The following is a 20,058-nucleotide window of genomic DNA, read 5'->3' as shown; positions in this document are numbered from 1 at the left end:
GAGAAACTGGATAGAAAGATGGGTGAGGACATTTAATAATAAACTAGAAGTGTCTGACTTTTATTGTGGGACTACCTGGGAAATGACACAATAAAAAGGTGTTTTTTTTTGTTTTTTTTTTGTTGTTGTTGTTGTTGTTAATTAATCTGGTCACAATATACAGCATAGCCCTGGGAAGGTGGGGTCAGAACCAGAAGGCCACACTAGGGCAGCACACAGGGGTACAGAGGAATGAATGTGAGGCATTCTAAAGCACAAAGGGTCTGGATGACAAACTGAAGGTGAGTTACTTCTCTGTGTCTGCTGCTTCTCATTACCAAAGTGGTCTTAGAAGAATCCCTGACCAGCTCTGCCTTGACCCCTCATGGGCCCGCTGTCCCAGCACTGGTTTGAACACTGATATTTAAACCAAACATATGACTAGGAATTAAAATCAATTACTGCAGTGGTTTTTCATACCTATTCCTCTCAAAGACTGAATCACCTTTTCCTGTAATGACTTCATCCCTAGACCTGGCCTGGAGGACAAAGCTGGCTTTAGAGGCCCTCTGGCCCAGACACAGCCAGTAGAGAAGAAACAAAACCCCCAAGGAAGGTAGATAAATACTTTTGCCAATGAAGAGCTGTCTCCAGCTTTTGTAAGTGGTGGATCTTGAGGGCCCCGAGCTTAGGCTCTTGACCTTATGGGGACTGACTTTGACGTTGCTAGAGTTTTATGTGTACTTTGGAAAACAATACCTCAATGTCTGCATCTAGAAGCCCCAACACTGAGGTCCTCAAGTCCCCTGGTATAAAGGACAATTTACAGGGTTGTTCTGCTCAGGGAACATTTGGGGATCCACTGACTTGGCTGGCATCTCTTTAGGACAACACTGTAATCTTATCTCAGGGAATTCCTTGCTGGCTGTGGTCCTGGGTATGTTGACATTATTGCTGAAGTGTTTGGTGTGGGTCAGACTCCTGTTCTAGAAGCCTGGGTGATCAGCATCTCCCTGCACTGGCAGTGGAACCAGGGCCTTTCTCTTCTCTTTCTGCTGATAAGCTGCAGAAGCTTTTAATTCACCAGATCCCTGGGATACCACATGGCTCTGTAAAACCAAGCCTTCAAAACATAACCAGCATGTACGGTGTCAGCAGAACTGGAGGTCCGAGGGTATTAACTGTGCCTGCTTCCTAGGCAGGGCAGGTGACTGTCCAAATTCTCTGCTCCATCACAAAGCATAGCCTAACTTTGAGATTCACAAATGTGAGTCTTGACTGACTGTCATTCCCTGTGGTCATGCGGTTCTGCTGTGGGTCATTCTGTATAAATGAATGGCAAGAGTACACATCACAAAGTACAAATGAAAAATCAAGCATGTTTAAAGTTTATCTACTGGAATCGTATTTGTTGGAATCAAATCAACCATTTAATCACAGCCCACATAAAAGAGAATTCGAGTGTTGGAAGCAATCCATAATTCATCTAATTAGGGTCCCAAATGGAGACAGGACCGTTTTTAAATCACTTTGGTGTTTTTTGTTTGTCTCTTTTTGTTTCTATTTTCCAGTTTTGATATAATTGACATATAACACTGTATTAGTTCAAGGTGTACAACATAATGATTTGATATTTGATACATCGTGAAATGATTACCGCAGTAAGTTAACATTCATCACCTCACATAGTTAAATCTTTTTTTCTTGAGCTGAGAAATTTACTAAATTACTTTGAATGCATGTTTTTAAAGAATGTGGCACTATTTTGTTTAGAAAATTTGTACTTTATTGCTGCTTTAAAGAATAATTGGCACGCTGGGGCGCCTGGGTGGCTCAGTGGATTAAGCCGCTGCCTTTGGCTCAGGTCATGATCTCAGGGTCCTGAGATCGAGCCCCGCGTCGGGCTCTCTGCTCTGCAGGGAGCCTGCTTCCTCCTCTCTCTCTGCCTGCTTCTCTGCCTACTTGTGCTCTCTCTCTGTCAAATAAATAAAAATAAAAAATCTTTAAAAAAAAAAGAATAATTGGCATGCTATGCTCATCCCATCTTTGGAAGATGACTGCAATTAGCTGTTCAAGGTTTTATTCTAGTACCTTTCCAGGCAAAGTTAAGTGACTGATTTGTAACAACTGCAACAATAAGACTGCTATCAAAGTTTTCCAAGCTGAGGTAGTTGCTATTTATTATGATACTTGTCATAGGAAATAGAAGATTAGTGTTTCAGGAAACCAAGGCTCATAATTGATGAACAGCAGAGAAGCAAGACTTAAAACCAGATCTCACTCCACTGTGCGTGTGTGCGTGTGTGCGTACATATATACACATATGTATATGTATGTATACATATATGTATATGTATGTACATATATACATATATGTCTATGTATGTATACATACATGTATATGTATACATATGTATATATGTACACACACAACTATTTATTTAAAGATTTTATTCATTTGGGAGAGAGCGAGCAGAGAGGGAGAACACAAGCTAGGGGAAGGGACAGAGGGAGAGGGAGAATCAGACTCCCTGGTGAGCATGGAGCCTGACATGGGGTTCGATCCCAGAACCCTGAGATCACTACCTGAACTGAAGGCAGATGCTTAACTGACTGAGACACCCAGGCACCCCATCCATGGCACATATATTAATCTTATTCCTACATCTGCATTTATTTTATGTATTGCTTTAGTTTCTATGATTATTGTAAAAGGAGCCTCAAACTGCTAGTGTATTTAACATTTCAAATATAAGATTTATCCATGTTCAGTCATGTAGACCTTGTTCACTCATTTTAATTATTGAATGATATTCTTTCATAGGATGTATCATTGTGTTTGTAACACATTTTCCTAAGGATGGATATTTAGGTTGTTATACACAGACACACAGACACACAGACACACAGACACACACACTTATCTGAAGTAGTCCTGACAGGTCTCTATTTGTGAGAATTCCTCTAGGGCAGGGTTTCCTAAACTACCTGTGGTCAGGAAGTCAAGGACCCATTTTTCTTATTCTCAATCTGTTTCAGATCAAAACTTTTATAAAATACAAAGCGACACTCTTAGATACAGTAGAAGTATCATATTGCTATAAAAGCTTCTAAATGCTTATTCTCACTTCTTGTACCTGTATCTCCCTGTGGACTGGAAACAAATGGCTGGCAAACCTTTACAACGTGCAGATCACACACTGAGGAGAATACACACTGCTCTAAACACTAAAGCATTCAGAGCACGTATCTCAAGGTGGACGTGCTGGGCTTTATAGACAACACCTCACCACCTTCACCAATTACTGCCGGATTGCACTCTGAGTTACTCTCATCAACTGTGTACACAACTTCTCATCTCTTCCAATCATCAATGAAATGAAAAAGCAATCTACCAGATGGAAAAAAACTGGCAAATCATTTATCTGGTAAGGGGTTAATACCCAACATATATAAAGAACTCATACAACTCAACACCAAATAACCTGATTAAGAAAACAGGCAGAAGATCTGAATAGACCTTTTCCCAAAGAAGACATACAGAAAAGATGCTCAACATCACGAATCATCAGGGAAATGCAAATCAAAACCACAGTGAGATATCTCACATCTGTTACAATGGCTATTCTCTAAAAGATAAGAGATAACGAATGTTGGTGAGGATGTGGAGAAAAGGAAACCCTTGTGCACCACTGGTGGGAATGCAAACTGGTGTAGATACTATGGAAAACAGTATGAAAATTCCTCAAAAAATTAAAAGCAGAACCTCCCTATGACCTAGCAATTTCACTTCTGGGTTTTTATCTGAAAGAAATGAAAACACTTGAAAAGATACATGGACCCTGCATTAATTTCAGCATTATTTATAATGCCCAAGACAGAGGTGACTCAAGGAATGGATATGGAAATGTGGTACCTGTGTACACAGGAATATTATTTAGTCACAAAAAAGAAGGGAATCGTGTTATTTGTGACGACCTGGATGGACCCTGAGGGCATTATGCTAAACACATTAAGTCAGACAAAGAAAGATAAAGAATGTATGAACTTACTTATATGTGGAATCTAGGGAGAAAAAACCCCCACAAACTCATAGATACAGAGAACAGTTTGGTGGTTGCCAAAGTTGGGCGAGGAGGTTGGGCAAAATGAGTGATGGAAGTCCAAAGATACAAACTTCCAGTTATAAAATAACTGGGGTGTAATGTCACAGGGATGTAATGTACCATGTGATGACTACTGTGAATATTGCTGTACTATATATTGAAAGTTGCTAAGAGAGTAAACCTTACAAGTTCTCATCACGGGAAAGAAAAACTTTTAACTGTGTGTGGTGATGGGTGCTAAGCAGACTTATTGTGGTGATCATTTCACAATACATACAAGTACTGAATCATTATACAGTATACTTCAAACTATTATAATGTTATGTTGGTTATATTTTGATTAAAAAAAAGAAAAAATTCTTATCTTCCTGCATTCTCTTTGATGCTTAATTATGTACATCAGCATATAATTTTCCACTGGAAAAAGTACATGTCTCCTTCCTAACCAAAAGCACATACTTAAAGGAAATAAATTGAAATTAAAGCAGAATGTCTCAAGAAGAAGAAACAAAAAGGTAAAAACCAGTGCCTCTGGATCAGTAAGAAATGCGCTCTGTAATTGGCATCTCAGCCACAAACTGGGAAAATAGGAAATTTGTTATGGGAATCTCTGAGGTTGAAGGTCCAACTTCATAGGCTCTGAGTGGCACAGCTTACCTGGTTGGTCATGGGAGTATAAAGATACTAATGAAACCAAGAAAGTGTAAATAAATAAACCAACAGACAACCAGGGCTTATCCATCAGCAGACTCACACACTATTTTTATCCCTACTTTCTTCAGTTCCCAAGCCACCTCTCTAACCCACCTGATTTCCTCCTTAATAGCTGAGAAGACAGGCTGCTTGGCCACACAACACATTCCAAAGCTTAGTCAATGATTAGAGAGTTCTTGACCTCAACACCCATCCCTTCATGATATTTCATTGATGTTGATTAAAAGGGAAATTCTCCCGGCATAATGGGCCTGCCTTGCTTAAATGACCTCAGAACAACCCACTGGTGCCTCGTCAGTGGATTGCAACAAAGGGATGAGCTGGCTTCTGGACCAGCTACGTCACTAACCAGCTGGACAGCACTCAGACGGATTAGACAAGATACACTCAAAGCCCGGCTCCACCCCTGGCCAGCTGTGTGACTCTGGTCCACTTACCTAATCTCACTGTATCTCAGTTTCCTCTATCAGTAATGAAAGATAATATTAGTGTCTACCCTATAGGATTGCTATTAGGATTAAGGAGTTAATATTTTTAAAGTGCTTAGAACACTTTAGACCCATAGAAACAAGATGTTAAGTTAAATAAAAAATCAATAAAACCATAAAAAGCTCCCTTAATTCCATGACTTTGAGTTTATTTTGTTTTTTTTTTTTTTCATCCTATCTTATGTCCTTCTAAAGCCTAGAATAAATGATTGAAGGCCATTTTTAGCTTCAAAGAGTCATGTCTCCTAAAAGCGACGAAAAAATGCTACCAGCTGCCATTCCGGGTAATTTTCCCTTCTCATTTTAGGGAACCACTTTTACGACCACTGCCTGAAATCTTGTCCAAGAATAAGGTGGCCAAATCCTAGGGCTCCTTGGCCATGGTTGTCTCTCTCTCCCGTTATTTGGAAGTGGAAGCACCATAGGCAGTTCCCTGGAAACGACACGTGCCTCCTTATCTATAGGGTGTCTCAGAATGGGAGCTGCAGATGGGTTTTATGACCAGGCAACTGAACAACTGCTTTGATTAGGGTCTCAAATACCATCATGGGTTTAGAATAAACATGCCAGTGTTATCGGCTTCAGCCTTGGGGCAAGCACTCCATGATCTCAGGTATTTTCATCACAGTAGCATGTTTCCAAGCAGTACCGGAGAGGAAAGCTGTCTGCTTGATGTGAAGAGGAAAAGTGGAACAAAGCTCATGAGAATACGTGCACTGAACACGTCCCAACAAGTCCATTGTCTAGGTCAAACCCTGTCCTTCTATACTTGGCTAGGCTTTCATTAGCTACCAAAATAAGAAGATAAATGTGTGCAAATGGGTAGTAACTCAATATACTAGAAATTTGCCATATCTTATACAGCCCATTTATAAATTCTATTACCTTTTTGAAAATTTTCAACTCATATTTATTTCACTTTTACATTACACCTAGGGAAAAAAAAAAAAAGCTTTTACCCTTAATAGCCTGTTGTAAAATTTGCAAACCTATTCTGAAAGCGGAATACAGGGGGTGCCTGGGTGACTCAGTGGGTTAAGCCTCTGCCTTCGGCTCAGGTCATGATCTCAGGGTCTTGGGATCGAGCCCCACATAGGACTCTCTGCTCAGCAGGGAGCCTGCTTCCACCCCTCTCTCTGCCTGCCTCTCTGCCTACTCTCTCTCTCTGTCAAATAAATAAATAAATAAAATCTTAAAAAAAAGAAAGCAAGCAAGCAAGCAAGCAAGCACAAGTCATCACAGAATGCACATGTAGGAAATGTCAAAAGCCTTTGGCTGCTTCCCCAGTATGGCCACCCACTATTTCTCTAATCACAAAATACTGATTCACCAGGCTTCTTCTCACTGACCTCAATGCAAGCTGAAAATAAAGGATTATAACTCTCAGACAAAAAGAGAAGAGAGTTCTATTAGTTTTGGGGGGGCTACCATCCCCAAAGACGAGGAACAATGTCCTTGAAAGGGCAAGGCTGGGACCACAGAGAGCATATGCATGTGTAAGGTCACCCAAGCTTTCCGTGGATTGTGAGTACCCTTGATGCATACCTCACTAAGCTAGCCACCTGTTTTCTATACTGGCTTAAGGAACACAACTCAAGAACAAAAATCTCATTCTCAGTCCATTCTTCTGGAGTTCAGTGATGGTATTCAACCACACCCTAAAGGCTGTCTTTTAAATACTGTATTTTATGTAATTGCTAAAAGATACAGAATCTAGTTGCTCTGTATTAATCATACCTGTTTTATCTAGATGGCCAATGGCTCTATAAATGTACTTATATCACTCTATTTGGAAGCTTTGACTCCAATGGCTGAAATCAGAAGAAAACACAAAGACTTCTAAAATCTGCTAGATATTTACAGAAGAGTCCTTTAACCTCCTGTTCTTTTGTCTGGCTTTAGTTCCAATGATACTAGAATAATTATAAACTCATTCTTACTGCCTTCTGGGGCTTGAGCTATATAAGGCAAATGCATTTCAATACATCTGTCTGCAGAGATTAGAGAGCCAAATACTCGTGTTTTCTTCAGCTTTCTATAAATATTTACTTAATACAAACATTATAAAGGTATCATATATATATTTTTTCTCACACTGGAAATTGCACCACTAGAGAAAGGGATGATGGGAATGTCAAGGATACAAATTCTTTGGGTAATAAACACGTAAATCCAATTGTTTGTAAGCAGGGACAGGAAAAAAAACCTACAGTAAGCATTAATATATCTCTCATGGCACAAGATAATGACTCTGACAGGTCTTTTACTGGAACGCTAATGAAAGCCAATCTCCTGGTTGTGTGTTTAGCTGAGGTCCCAAGGCTGTGCATCACCAGTTCCTGGAATGGCTGGCTTCCCACCAGACCATTTGGTTGGCCATTCCGGTGTCTAGACCACCTGGTGCCAGAGGATGAAGAAAGCTGCTACAGTCACAGCAACAGGAGAGGGGAAAGGAAGATAAGCAGCTTGGTCCAGAAACATTGTTTCTTTTCTTTTCTTTTTTTTTTTTTTTTTTAAGATTTTATTTATTTACTTGACAGACAGAGATCACAAGTAGGCAGAGGCAGGCAGAGAGAGAGAGGAAGAGAAGCAGGCTCCCCATCAAGCAGAGAGCCCGATGCGGGGCTCAATCCCAGGAATTGGGATCATGACCTGAGCCGAAGGCAGCGGCTTTAACCCACTGAGCCACCCAGGCGCCCCGAAACATTGTTTCTTAACACTAGGAAACGTGGTGCCCTTACAATTCGCCCCTACCGGGGCACCTGGCTGGCTCAGTGGGTTAAGCCGCTGCCTTTGGCTCAGGTCATGATCTCAGGGTCCTGGGATCAAGTCCCGCATCGGGCTCTCTGCTCAGCAGGGAGCCTGCTTCCCTTCCTCTCTCTGCCTGCCTCTCTGCCTACTTGTGATCTCTCTCTCTCTGTCAAATAAATAAATAAAATCTTTAAAAACAAACAAACAAAAAAAACAATTCGCCCCTACCACAACTTTAGACTAACCTTGGCAAACACCACTTGGCTCAAGATCTCTTCACCAACACTCAAGTCTCAAATACGTAGTCCACACCCCTGCCTCCTGCTCACTATCCTGCTTTTATACTTAGTTCAGGAATGTCTTCTCTGATGAATCTTTTGCCAACCCACCCTTCTTTATCTCACCACTTTACTTAGACTTCATGTGTTTTATAACTTATTTTTTTTTTTATATCTAAATCCCTAGGGATTTGGAAATTTGTGTCTGCTTTTTCCCATTAAATAGGGTACAAAATGAAGGATCACTCTGAGCCTAAACAGCACATTGTTTGAGCTCAATAGACAGATGATAGTTCCTTTCCACTCTCTCATCCCCATCTCCTCCTACAGTGCTGATCCTACCTGGTAGGATGTACAGAGATCTGAGCCACAGGGATTCCAAATCCAGTGGCATCCACATAGGGCAGGAATTCTTTTCATCTTCAGAGCGCTTGGGGACACAAGCCCTTAATACCAGGGTCTACTCCAACAGACTAAACAATTCCCACAGGGGTGAGAAGTCAGTACCTTGGGCTTCAATCTAGATAAACTCTTGCAAATTCTACTCTAATTCAGCCCAGACCCCACTCAACTACTCCCAGCTCCTTCGGTGCCCCCCACCCCCGGACTTCCATCAGGACACCTTGGGAAACAGAGGGTAAAATGGCTGTTTCCAACTGCTTGTCTTCATAGTCTCCCTGGCTTCAGTTTCCCCCATGTAATATTCTCTCTGAGCCGGAACAGAGGGAGGAGAGCCTTAAAGGGCAATGAGTCAGTACCTTCCTCCCGTCCAGATAGGCATGTTCCAAGCACGCAAGGCCGTGCTGTGACATGTTGTCACACTGACAAGGACTAAAAATTCTCTCTATATTTCAGGGGTGGATTCTGAAACTTGACATATCAGATCGACAATCAGTGAAAGCAGATCTGCTCTTCCAAGAGTAAACATTTTAGATATTATTTCCATTTATATACCCATTTCATTCTCTCAGACTTGTCCACCACTCTGCAGAGGGAATGCACATTTCTTCTACAGTATAGTGTAGAAAATTCTCCTAAAGGGCTTCTGAACTGCTCAAAACATAACCAACAAGAGAGCATGGTGAAACTTGACAAATCTAGACTGAAAAAGGATATTGCTACATTCATATAAAACTTAAATACAGACTTTAATTTGAGATGAGGTTTCTACTTATGATAGGGCAACAAGAATCAGCAGATCAGCAGGAACTGAGGTCATCTGAGATCGGCGTTCATCGGTAAAGATATCTTGAGCTCAAGGAGGTCATCAAATCATGACCCAGGGTATCTGCCCAGCCCCAAGCTTGGGGTAGCCATCTCCTTACTGCCTCACTTTCAGCCCTCCTAAGCTCCATATCTGACAGGTAAAACAAATTTCTCTGATGAAAAAGGTCTGCTGCCCAGCCCAGGATGAATCTACACCCAGATTTTCTCTTGGACCTTCAAATAACCTTTCAAGCACGTTAAATGAGCTCCACAAAACAGTTTAACCTATTCACTTAAATAGTAACACTTTGCACTTTTCAGACTGTGAGAATATAAACAAGTTCAACCCTAGTAATATTCCCAAAGCTCAAACTAACATGATACAAATTACTGAATGTAATTGAAGATTCTCTCAGAGGATGACCAAAGCTGCCTTTCACATTTAATCTCCTGCAAGCAGATTCTTCATTCACAAAGACATCTGCGTGGATATTTTTTTTTCTATTCCTATAGTCGCTGACTTAATTCAGATCTTTTAAATCTACTTGCTTTAACTACGTAACAGCCTCCAGCCGGCTTCTCTGCATCTAATCTCTTCCTCCTATCCATTTGACATCTCTCTGCTACCAGAACAATTAGAGTGGTCTGTACAAGTCACCTGATCAATCAAAACTATCTTGTCAGTCTGCTATTTAAACTACTCCATGGTCAGAACTGCCCACCTTTCCAGCTCTATGAGCTTCTATTCTTTGACAATCAGTTTCCCAAACTGTCCCCAGACCAACACTGGAAGCATCATCTGGGAACTTGTTAAGAAATGCAAATTCCTGGGTCCCGTTCTGGAGATCCCGAATCAGAACCTATGGGGGTAGCCCAGCACTCTGTGTTTCAACAAGCCCTCCAAGTAATTTTGATGTATGCGCAAGTTTGAAGATGACTATTTTACATGAACCCCCCACCTCAGTCTAATGGTTCATTTAGTCCATTTACGTGGTGTTCCCCATTGCTCGTGTCACCTTGCAGCCCCTGTGCTTGTTGAAAGCCCACCTAGCACTTCTTGGATGACTAAGCCCAGCGTGTTCTCCTTTTTCTGTGAGAATACCCCTTGAGCCACTCATTTGGCACTGACAATGTTTGTTTACATGCCTTCACCTGCCTAACTCTAAGGACGGTCCTGGAGGACAGCGATGTCCTCCATCTTTGCACCTGCAGCACGAACTCTTTGGGGATAGAGAAGCCCATTCAATGGCAGAGACGAATAGCTAGGGATGAAGAATGATAAATTATTGGCGCCTCAGCATTTTTAGCTCAGAGACCTCTAAGAAAAAGCCAGTGTTGGTGAGGGATTCCATCTCTTAAACTTAGCAAGGTGACTACGAACATGGGCTAGTGTTTCCTGTTCTGTAAGAAGGTCTGTGTTGCCCAGGCCATTCAGAGGGGTCAAACAAAGTTAATCGTTTCTTTACAGCAAGACTTCTTGGAATCTTTACTAGGCGAATTAACCTGTCGGGCAGATGACGCTTCTCTGAGGGGGAACACAGACCATTTACAGGGGTCTAATAACGTGTTGTGGAAAGCAGCGTGGTTAGCATAGATCCTGGCGATTGTTCCCCCTTGGTCTAGAATACAAAAGGTGAATCATGTTCCTGAGGATGGTCTCCTGACAGCAGGGTTACCGCTCAAACTCAAAACCTCTCATGAACACTAAAGGAGGAGCTAAATTACAGTCCAGTTATTTTCAAGTTCAGTGCCATCACCCAGGGTCGACCCAATAGTCAGTGGGAAGCCTGTCCCGGATTCAACTTACAAAGCCCTTCACCAGTAACCTAAACCAAAGATGGCCCTGCCAGGCTTAATTACAGAGGTGCAGGGAAAGAGTTAAGCAGGGTGACTCTGGAAAGTTTAAGACTGTAATTAAGCGCTACTTAACTAAAACTGTTGCAGTGGAAAGTCTCCTAGGGAACCCGAGGGAAGAAGAGGGGAAATTGCATACCTGGAAGAAGAAACGAGGGGCTGGTAGCTAACGACTGCGTTTTCAGTGTCCTTTTTTGGGAAAACTACACTGCGTGCGTTTGGGAGGGACTGGGAGGAGGGAAGAGTATTAGGGAACAGAGTATCCTGGACTTAACATAGTTTGAGACCCCACAGGCTTAACCTGGCCCTGTCTGCCCCAAGCACCTGTGCCAAGTGAGTCCTCCTCTGGGTCCTTGCTACTTGCTTAGAAAAAAACAACTAACTGGGGCGCCTGGGTGGCTCAGTGGGTTAAAGCCTCTGCTTTCGGCTCAGGTCATGATCCCAGGGTTCTGGGATCGAGCCCCGCATCGGGCTCTCTGCTCTGCGGAGAGCCTGCTTCCTCCTCTCTCTCTGACTGTCTCCCTGCCTACTTGTGATTTCTGTCTGTCAAATAAATAAATAAAATCTTAAAAAAAAAAAACAAACAACTAACAAGCTGAGTTCCGTCCCAGCTGCACGACCAAGAGTAACGTCTCATTCTACGTGGCTCTGCCCTGCTCTTTGTGCGGCAATGCCCTCGTGCCCCGCCTCCTGGGCCCACCTTCTTGGACCCAGAGCCCAGACTCTAAGCTCAGGGGTGCATATGACCAGGAAAAGTCACTGCCTGGCCTCCCTGGGAGTGAGATTCATGATATGATCCCATGGCTGCATTTCTTGCAAACTTCTTATTCTGACATAATTTCCAGGTTAGAGAAAAGTTGCAAGTATTAGTCCAAAGAACTCTTATACACCCTTCACCCAGATTTCCCAAAGGCTAACAGTTTACCGCTTGCTTTTTCTTTTCTCTTACCTGCTCTCCCCTTTTCTGGACCGTCTGAGAAGTTAGAAAGAAGATTGCTCTTGATTCCCAAATACTTCAGCATATGTTTCCTACAAACATGGGTGTTCTCTTACATAACCACAGTACGTGGTTCAGCAAGTTCAGGAATTTAACATTGCTGCTCTCTTCAAATGTTGCCCATTGTTCAAATGATGTCCTTCACAGAGAAAGGTCATGTCTTTCATGACTTGGATATCTTTACCAGCGTAGAGCAGTTATTTTGTAAAACATCTCTCAGTCTGGGTTTGCTGGACGTTGCCTTATGATTAGATTCAGTGTGTTTTTGGCCAGAATACCCCTGAAAATGATGTAGCATGCGAGGAGACACATACTATTGATTTGATCCAATTCTAGTGACGTTAAGTTTGATCCCTCGGTTAAGGTGGTATCTGTCCCTGGCACAATACTCTAATCCATCAAGTTAAATTGCATATTTGCTCAGTGCGGATATTTTAAAATTCTGATACAAATCAACCGTGAGTGATGTTTGAACACAATTCCTACAGACAGTACCCAATTCTATTCATGAAATAATCTCCTGGTCACGAGTATGAGGGGAGAATAATTTTCTACTCCACTGAAAACAAATTTAACAATGTATAATGAAAATGGTGGCTTTGCAAAAGACTAGAACTAGATTGTTAAAACTGTACAAGTTGCGCTTTACTTGCCCTTTAAAGTTGACTTTGGCTTTGTGGGCACACAATTATCAGTCAACTTTAAGGGTCCACATGAAATTCACACTCCTAAATGGGGATTCCTAAAGCTAATTGGGGGTCAGGTTGTATTCAACCTATGAGTCCTTTCTATAGATCTTGAAATTGTCCCTGAAAATGGTGCTGTGGGTTTGGGGGAGCCATAAAATGCTGGCCAGCTATGTTAGTTACCTACAGTATTTTGTTAATAAATACAGAGAGGTCATGACTCCAAGATCCTGGTAGATGCCAAGGCATTTCCTAACTCTCAAGTCAAGTTTGAGAGCATTAAAGATGGGAGAAATGACAAGTAGGTGCTATGAGAGTAGATCAGTGAGAACCTTAGAAGCTTCGATGCTGGGCTCTACTCTAGAAAACACTGAAATGGGCTACATAACTGTTGTAGCAAATAATAAACCCTGAGTGCATGATGAGCAGGATAGAGAGGCTGAGTCCAGATGATACTATGGAACCCTAGAAAGGTCACCTCCTAATTATACCACATACCTCACTTGCATAATTGGGAACCAGAATTTCCCTTTGGTCAGCACAGTGTCTTTTTTATTTATTTATTTATTTATTTATTTATTTATTTATTTATTTGATAGAGAGAGATCACAAGTAGATAGAGAGTCAGGCAGAGAGAGAGAGGGAAGCAGGCCCCTGCTGAGCAGAGAGCCCGATGCGGGACTCGATCCCAGGACCCTGAGATCATGACCTGAGCTGAAGGCAGTGGCTTAACCCACTGAGCCACCCAGGCGCCCCAGCACAGTGTCTTTGATGTGGGTAAGATAAGCTGACACCCTAGCCTCTAGGCATGAGCTAGTTCCTGAGATTTACCAGTAGTATTTTAACTTCCCTTTAATCAGGAAAAACATCCAGAGTACTCAGTGGACTTGTAGGGAACAGTGTACTTATTCACCTAGGGCAGGGGTCAAAGTTCTGATGTCTTCAAGAGAAGGTCAACATGAGAAGGCTTTGGACATGGATAGTCAGAAGAGGGATGCATGGCCAAATGGAGAGTATAAGTCAGCTAAAGACATGTATGTTCATATTTTAAAAAATAAGCCACTCTTATTGGCTGCCACTCTGCTGCCAAATACTCTGCCAAATACTACACATTGGGACCAAAGGCCCAAGGGCTGCTACTTTGCCATGCCTGCTCGGGGTGACAGGGCCATCTCCTCTTTCCTACAGCAGGAACCCCCCAGCTTCATGATCAGCAATGATTGCGATGGGGTGTCACCCAGCACCACAGATACCCCTGGAGACATCCTTTTCAGGAAAGATACACAATTAGACCATTTCCATGAGAGTGCTTCTTTCCTAGAAGACAGCCTAGACCTGGCCCCATTATGATGACCCTTTAATTACTTAACTGCTAGGTCCTGGCTCAATTCATATAGCCTTTATACTTGAAGATATTGTGTTATTATTCCTTTATTCAGCAGATGCTTCCTGAGTGTTATCTCTGTGCCAGGTGCCACTCCCGATGTTGGGTGATAGCAGTGAAGGAGACAAAGTCAAGTTGATGTTCTAATTGGGGCGGCAGTGGGGTCAGATAATAAACTAATATGAGTTTTTAAAATTTCCAATACTGTCGAACACTATTTAGAGAATTAAACAGGCTTTAAATAAATAAAAAAAAAACTCATTAAATTAAATGAGTTGTAGAGGGCCTGGATACTGTTTTCAGAGTGAGCAGCTGCTTACAGTCTCCCTGAGGTAAGCTGAGATCTGAATGATAAGAAGGAATGAGCCATGTAAAGATGGGGTGAAGGCCTGCTGCCAAGAATACAGTCTGGGAAGATATCCTAAGGCAGAAATAAGTTTGGGATGTCCAAGTTACCTGAAGAAAGTTCTTGCGGCTGGAGCACAGGTGAGGGGTGGGGGATAGGAAATGAAGTTGGGAAGGCAGGTGGCAGCTGGACCCAGAGCCCTGCAGGCCAAGGCAACAAGTTGGAACCTTATCCTAAATGCAATGGGAAACCATTGGAGGGTTTTCAAAGAAGCTGGGGCGAGGGATGATTTTACTTTAACTGACAAACATTAATTCCTGATTGGTCCACGTTGTGCAGCTGGATAAATTTGTCCTGAACTGGAATCACCTTTCTATCAAGAATCACCTCTTCTCCAGGGCACCTGGGTGGCTCAGTGCGTTAAGCCTCTGCCTTTGGCTCAGGTCATGATCCCAGAGTCCTGGGATTGAGTCTGGCGTTGGACACCCTGCTCAACGGAGAGTCTGCTTCTCCCTCTCCCTCTGCCCCTCCCCCTGCTCTCTCTACTTCTCTCTCTCAAATAAATAAATAAAATCTTAAAAAAAGAATCACCTCCTCTTTAAGGATTTGGGAAGAAACGTCTAACCAAATATGGATGAAAGGGAAATACCAGGATACTCAGATTTGTTTTCTGGACAAAACACTCCATATACAGCTCACACACACAAGACTACTTCATTCCTTCCTACTGTCAGCTTGTGTTTCCAACACCTATGTGTCACCTGATCTCTCAACTACATTCTTCTTGCTATGGTCTAACACGCCAAGCTTCGGGTGGCATTATCAATGAGACATGCTCCCACCTCTGATCTTGCTAATCTCCCTGCCTAGAAAGTTCATCCCCCAGAAAAACTTTCTTCTCTGCCTTCAGGTCTTCACTGAAATGCCATCTTCCCAGTACAGTCTCCCCTGAACACTCTGTGTAAAACTGCAACCTCACACCCCTAAATGCTGATAGTCCCTAATCCTTCCCCTTTTATTTTCCCTGTACCATTTACTGCCATTTAACTTGCTGTAATAACCATGTCTTTTTATTTTCTGTATTCTGATGCTTTGCTACCTTCAGCCTTGCTGACATGGAGGGACAGCCCTTCTTCCTAGGGCTACCTAATTTCTAGACACGGCAAACAACTCAACTGGAACTGTGACTTTCATACGCAAACCCTCCAAAACAGAGCCCATACCCCCAAACCATCTTCTTCACTGGGCTCTGCATTTTGGGCCGCTCTCCACCTGCCCTAAGCACCCCAGGGCTAGGAACCAGACAGCTAGGGAGAGGCCCCTGCACTCTGGAGGCAGCTGCAATGATTCAAACTAGCCAATCCTAAGCCTGATTTCCCTGGCTAGCCTCATAAAGGCAGGGGTCCCGCGGTTCCTTCTTCTCTCTGCCTGCCAGCAAGCTCAGTGTTTTCCTCTGCGGCCCTGCATGGTGGCAAAGTGACCAGCAGACTGTCTTTTCAATGGCAGGCATCTCCTCACCTGTTGGCCTTGTTGAACTGCACAGTTTTAAAAGTACCTACCACAGAATTTACTTTTATTGTCTCTCCTTTTTTCCTCACTAGAACATCAGCTCCCTGAAGGCAAGGGATTTTTGTCAGCTTTTGCTCATTATTGTTTCTAGCACTGAGAAGAGCGGCTGACATGAGTGCTAGAACATTCAATAAATGTTTGTTGGAAGAGATGTCCTAGAAGATGATCAGTAAATATGTTCTCAATATTAAATGAGGAAAAAGGAAGCCAGGATGCCGGTTTGTGTGTGCACACATAACTACAGGAGGCAAGGGGTGGAGGGAGGCGACCTCGGGATTTGAGTTCCAGCTCTGCCTCTTGGCCCTTCTGAACCCAGGCTCCTTCATCCATAAACCAGGAGAAGCAACACCTACCTGTGAGATAAACATGCACACTTAGAGTAACAGTGAAAGGTCATTACATGACAATAAACAGAGATGACAGTGATGACAGCTGAATGACAATAAGCAACGCTGTGTTGCAATGCAGTCATGCCTGTGGGGCCTGGGAGACGGCCAGCCCCTTCTGGAGCCATCAGACCATGGTGCATTGCGTCCCTTGCTCATGAACCTCTCACTCTCCTTCCCCAGACAGCAGCAAAGGGAGAACGCGCTTACTCCTGACTGTCTTCCACGACCTGCCGCTCCTCACCAGTCCCAGATGCAAAAGCAGATCCCAGCAAGGGCAAACACACACACACACACACACACACACACACACACACACGCACGCACGCACTCACAGAGGTGTATGATAAGCGGGAATAGGTTCCTGGCATGACACACAAGGTGTTCATGAACTCAGGCCTAAGACCCCAGAACTATCAGACTCACATGAGAAGAGGAACTCAGGCCTAAGACCCAGAACTATCAGACTCACATGAGAAGAGAGGATGAATTTCCCACCCATTTCTTAGTCTGAAGTTAGGAAGTACTTATGACTTCAGAAGTTAAAAATACTTAACTGAACCGGAGGACCTGAGAAAGAGTCAAACTTTCAAGCTTTTAATGGCTCTATATTTCAACTGTAATACAGAGCCATTATAAGAAAAAAATAGAAGAAAACTGAGGTTCAGGAATCCTACCATCATGTGAAAACTACACCTATACCACTTGGGAACACGTACCTCATCTCTGGATGAGTGTGGAATGAATGAACTGAAACTTAGGCCCAGGTGACCGTTCCCCAGCGCACAGCACCTTCGGCTAAGTCTCAGGACCCTAGGCAGCCCGAATGCTGCTCAGGTATCTTTCATCATAGAGTAAAAAGAACACTGGGCCACACCAAGAATCCCAGGGGAAGATTCTAGCCTCACTGCTAACCTGCTGCATAGTTTCAGGCAAACCCCGATCTTGCTGGGTTTCAGCTTACCAACTGACAAAGTGGGAGAACAACTCCAGATTACCTGCACGAGTCTTTTTTTTCCCCTTTAAAACTCAGAGAAAGAGACAGAAGCCTACATCCTAAGCTGACTTTCAGATGCCATTACTCGAGGGTAGGGATGACATTCAAATCCTGCCCTTTGACTGCAGTTCTCAGATAGGCCCGTAGCAGAGAAAGCAGCTCCTAGAAGTCAGAGTTAGAGCCTGAGCTGGGGAAAAAGAAAAACAGAAGGTCCGATGATAACCTGAGAAGGTGAAAGGGGCAAGGGGATGCTTTTTGGTTTCCTCAGATTTCCAGTAGGTCAGGCTCATGCCTGATGTAACTGCCTTCCACTGACCACCCCTCCTGGGCAGATTGGGTGAGCACTCGGTCTCCAGGTACCTGTTCCTCACATTCATTTTTCTAGAACCTTAAAGGGTGTGAATTTATAACAAACATTCAAAGGTAGCACCAGAGACTGAATCTGTAAAACTGTGGGGAAATGCTTAGACAACATTAAGTGAAAGAACCAGGATATGATGTTGAGTATAAAACTGAACCCCTCCACCACAGTGTACATATAGAAAAAACTGAGAGAAAACTACAGTCAAAGCTGTCTAGAATTATAGATGATATATTTTCCTTAATTTTTCCTATGTTTTCCAAATTAAGTTTATAAATACATATTACTTTAAAAAGTACACAATATGTAAATACACGTTCATGAAATCTCAAACAATACCTTAGAAAATTGCAGAGTAAAAAGTCCTCCTTCTCTTTCCAATTTCTTCTCAGCTGTTCCCCCACACCTCAGTACCACTCTGTTATCTAGAGGTAATCATGGCTAATATAGGACTTTCAGACCATTTTCTTTCTTTCCTTTTTTTTTTTTTTTTAAAGATTTTATTTATTCATTTGTCAGAGAGTGAGAGAGAGAGCATGCACAAGCAGAGGGAACTGCAGGCAGAGGGAGAAGCAGGCTCCCGGCTGAGCAAGGAGCCTGATCTCAGGACCCTGGGATCGAGAAGGACTCGATCTCAGGACCCTGGGATCATGACCTGAGCTGAAGGCAGCCGACTGAAGGATTGAGCCACCCAGGCATCACTCAGACCATTTTCCATGCACTCACACACATGCACACACACACAGACACACACATGCCCACAGTTCTTGCACAAAGCAGTTCATGCTATACAGTTGAAAGTTTCTATACATTTTTTCACTTAGCAAGTGTAAGACTTTTATGTCTTTCTTTGTTTGTTTTAGATGGCTACATCGGGTTTCACAGTAAAACTGTATCATTCCCCTATTGGAAATAAAGATGCTGCCCATCTTCTTGGTAGCTATTACAAAAATTATCACCTGAACGTCCTGGGACAAACGGAGAAATTCAGAACTTTGTTAAAGGTATATTCTTAGAAGGAGGTCAAAAGATACAATATATTTTGAATTGTATAGATTCTGCCACATGGCCCTCCAGAAAGACTGTTTTCAATTTGTATTCCCACCACTATACAACTGTTTACTTCTCTACCCCCTTACCTAAATTGTGTTAATCTGAAGGGTGAAAATAATCCTATTTTTATTTGTATTTCTCTGATTAATACTGATATTATCTTTTCAAAAGTTTATTGCTTTTGTAAGTCCTGCTTGTTTCTAACTTTTCCTGTTGGGTTGTTGGCTTTTTTCTTATTGATTTATAAAAACTCTTTATGTACTCTGAGTATTAATCTTTTGTCTGTTATGTAGGTTGCAAGCATTTTCTTCCAGTCTATTAATTGTCTTCACCTCCTTGCCTGAAATCTATTTGTAATTTATTTTTATGTATAATGTTATTCAGGAACATAATTTACCTTACTTTAATGTCAGGGAAAATATTTTAAAGCAGAAACTTCAGGAGCGCCTGGGCGGTGCAGTCGGTTAAGCCTCCCACTCTTGGTTTCAGCTCAGGTTGTGACCTCAGGATGGTGAGATCAAGTCCCATGTTGGGCTCCACACCAGCACAGAGTCTGCTTAAGACTCTCTGCCCCTCCCCCCCAATATGTAAATCTTTTTTTAAAAAGTAGAAACTTCAAAAAACCTGTTTTATATTTATCTTATAAGCTTCCCATATTTTATAAATCAAAATTATGGAATTTTTAAGGAGACATGACCATGAGAAAGAATGAAGAAGCAGCCTGCCACACATTTCACGGCCGAAGTATGAATGACGCACCATGCTGTGGGCTTGTTAGGCTTGCTAGCCGTGTAAGAGGCAGATCTCGGTTCCCATGCTTCTCTGGGCCACATGTCACCATTGTGAGCCCCCATTCAAGAAAGGATATCACTGAAGACTAAGTTTAAGGACCTGTGATGTCCC

General features: G+C 42.6%; 1 protein-coding gene across 22 annotated transcripts in view; it reads right to left on the bottom strand.

The window, feature by feature from the left end:
- KALRN (kalirin RhoGEF kinase) overlaps positions 1 to 20,058 on the bottom strand; it is a 672,007-nt gene that overhangs the window by 79,589 nt on the left and 572,360 nt on the right. The window lies entirely within an intron of this gene.

Source organism: Meles meles, chromosome 4, assembly GCF_922984935.1.
Source record: "Meles meles chromosome 4, mMelMel3.1 paternal haplotype, whole genome shotgun sequence".
Taxonomy (NCBI): Eukaryota; Metazoa; Chordata; class Mammalia; order Carnivora; family Mustelidae; genus Meles; species Meles meles.
The sequence above is the reverse complement of the archived record's forward strand: the minus strand, read 5'-3'. Positions and strand labels throughout refer to the sequence as shown.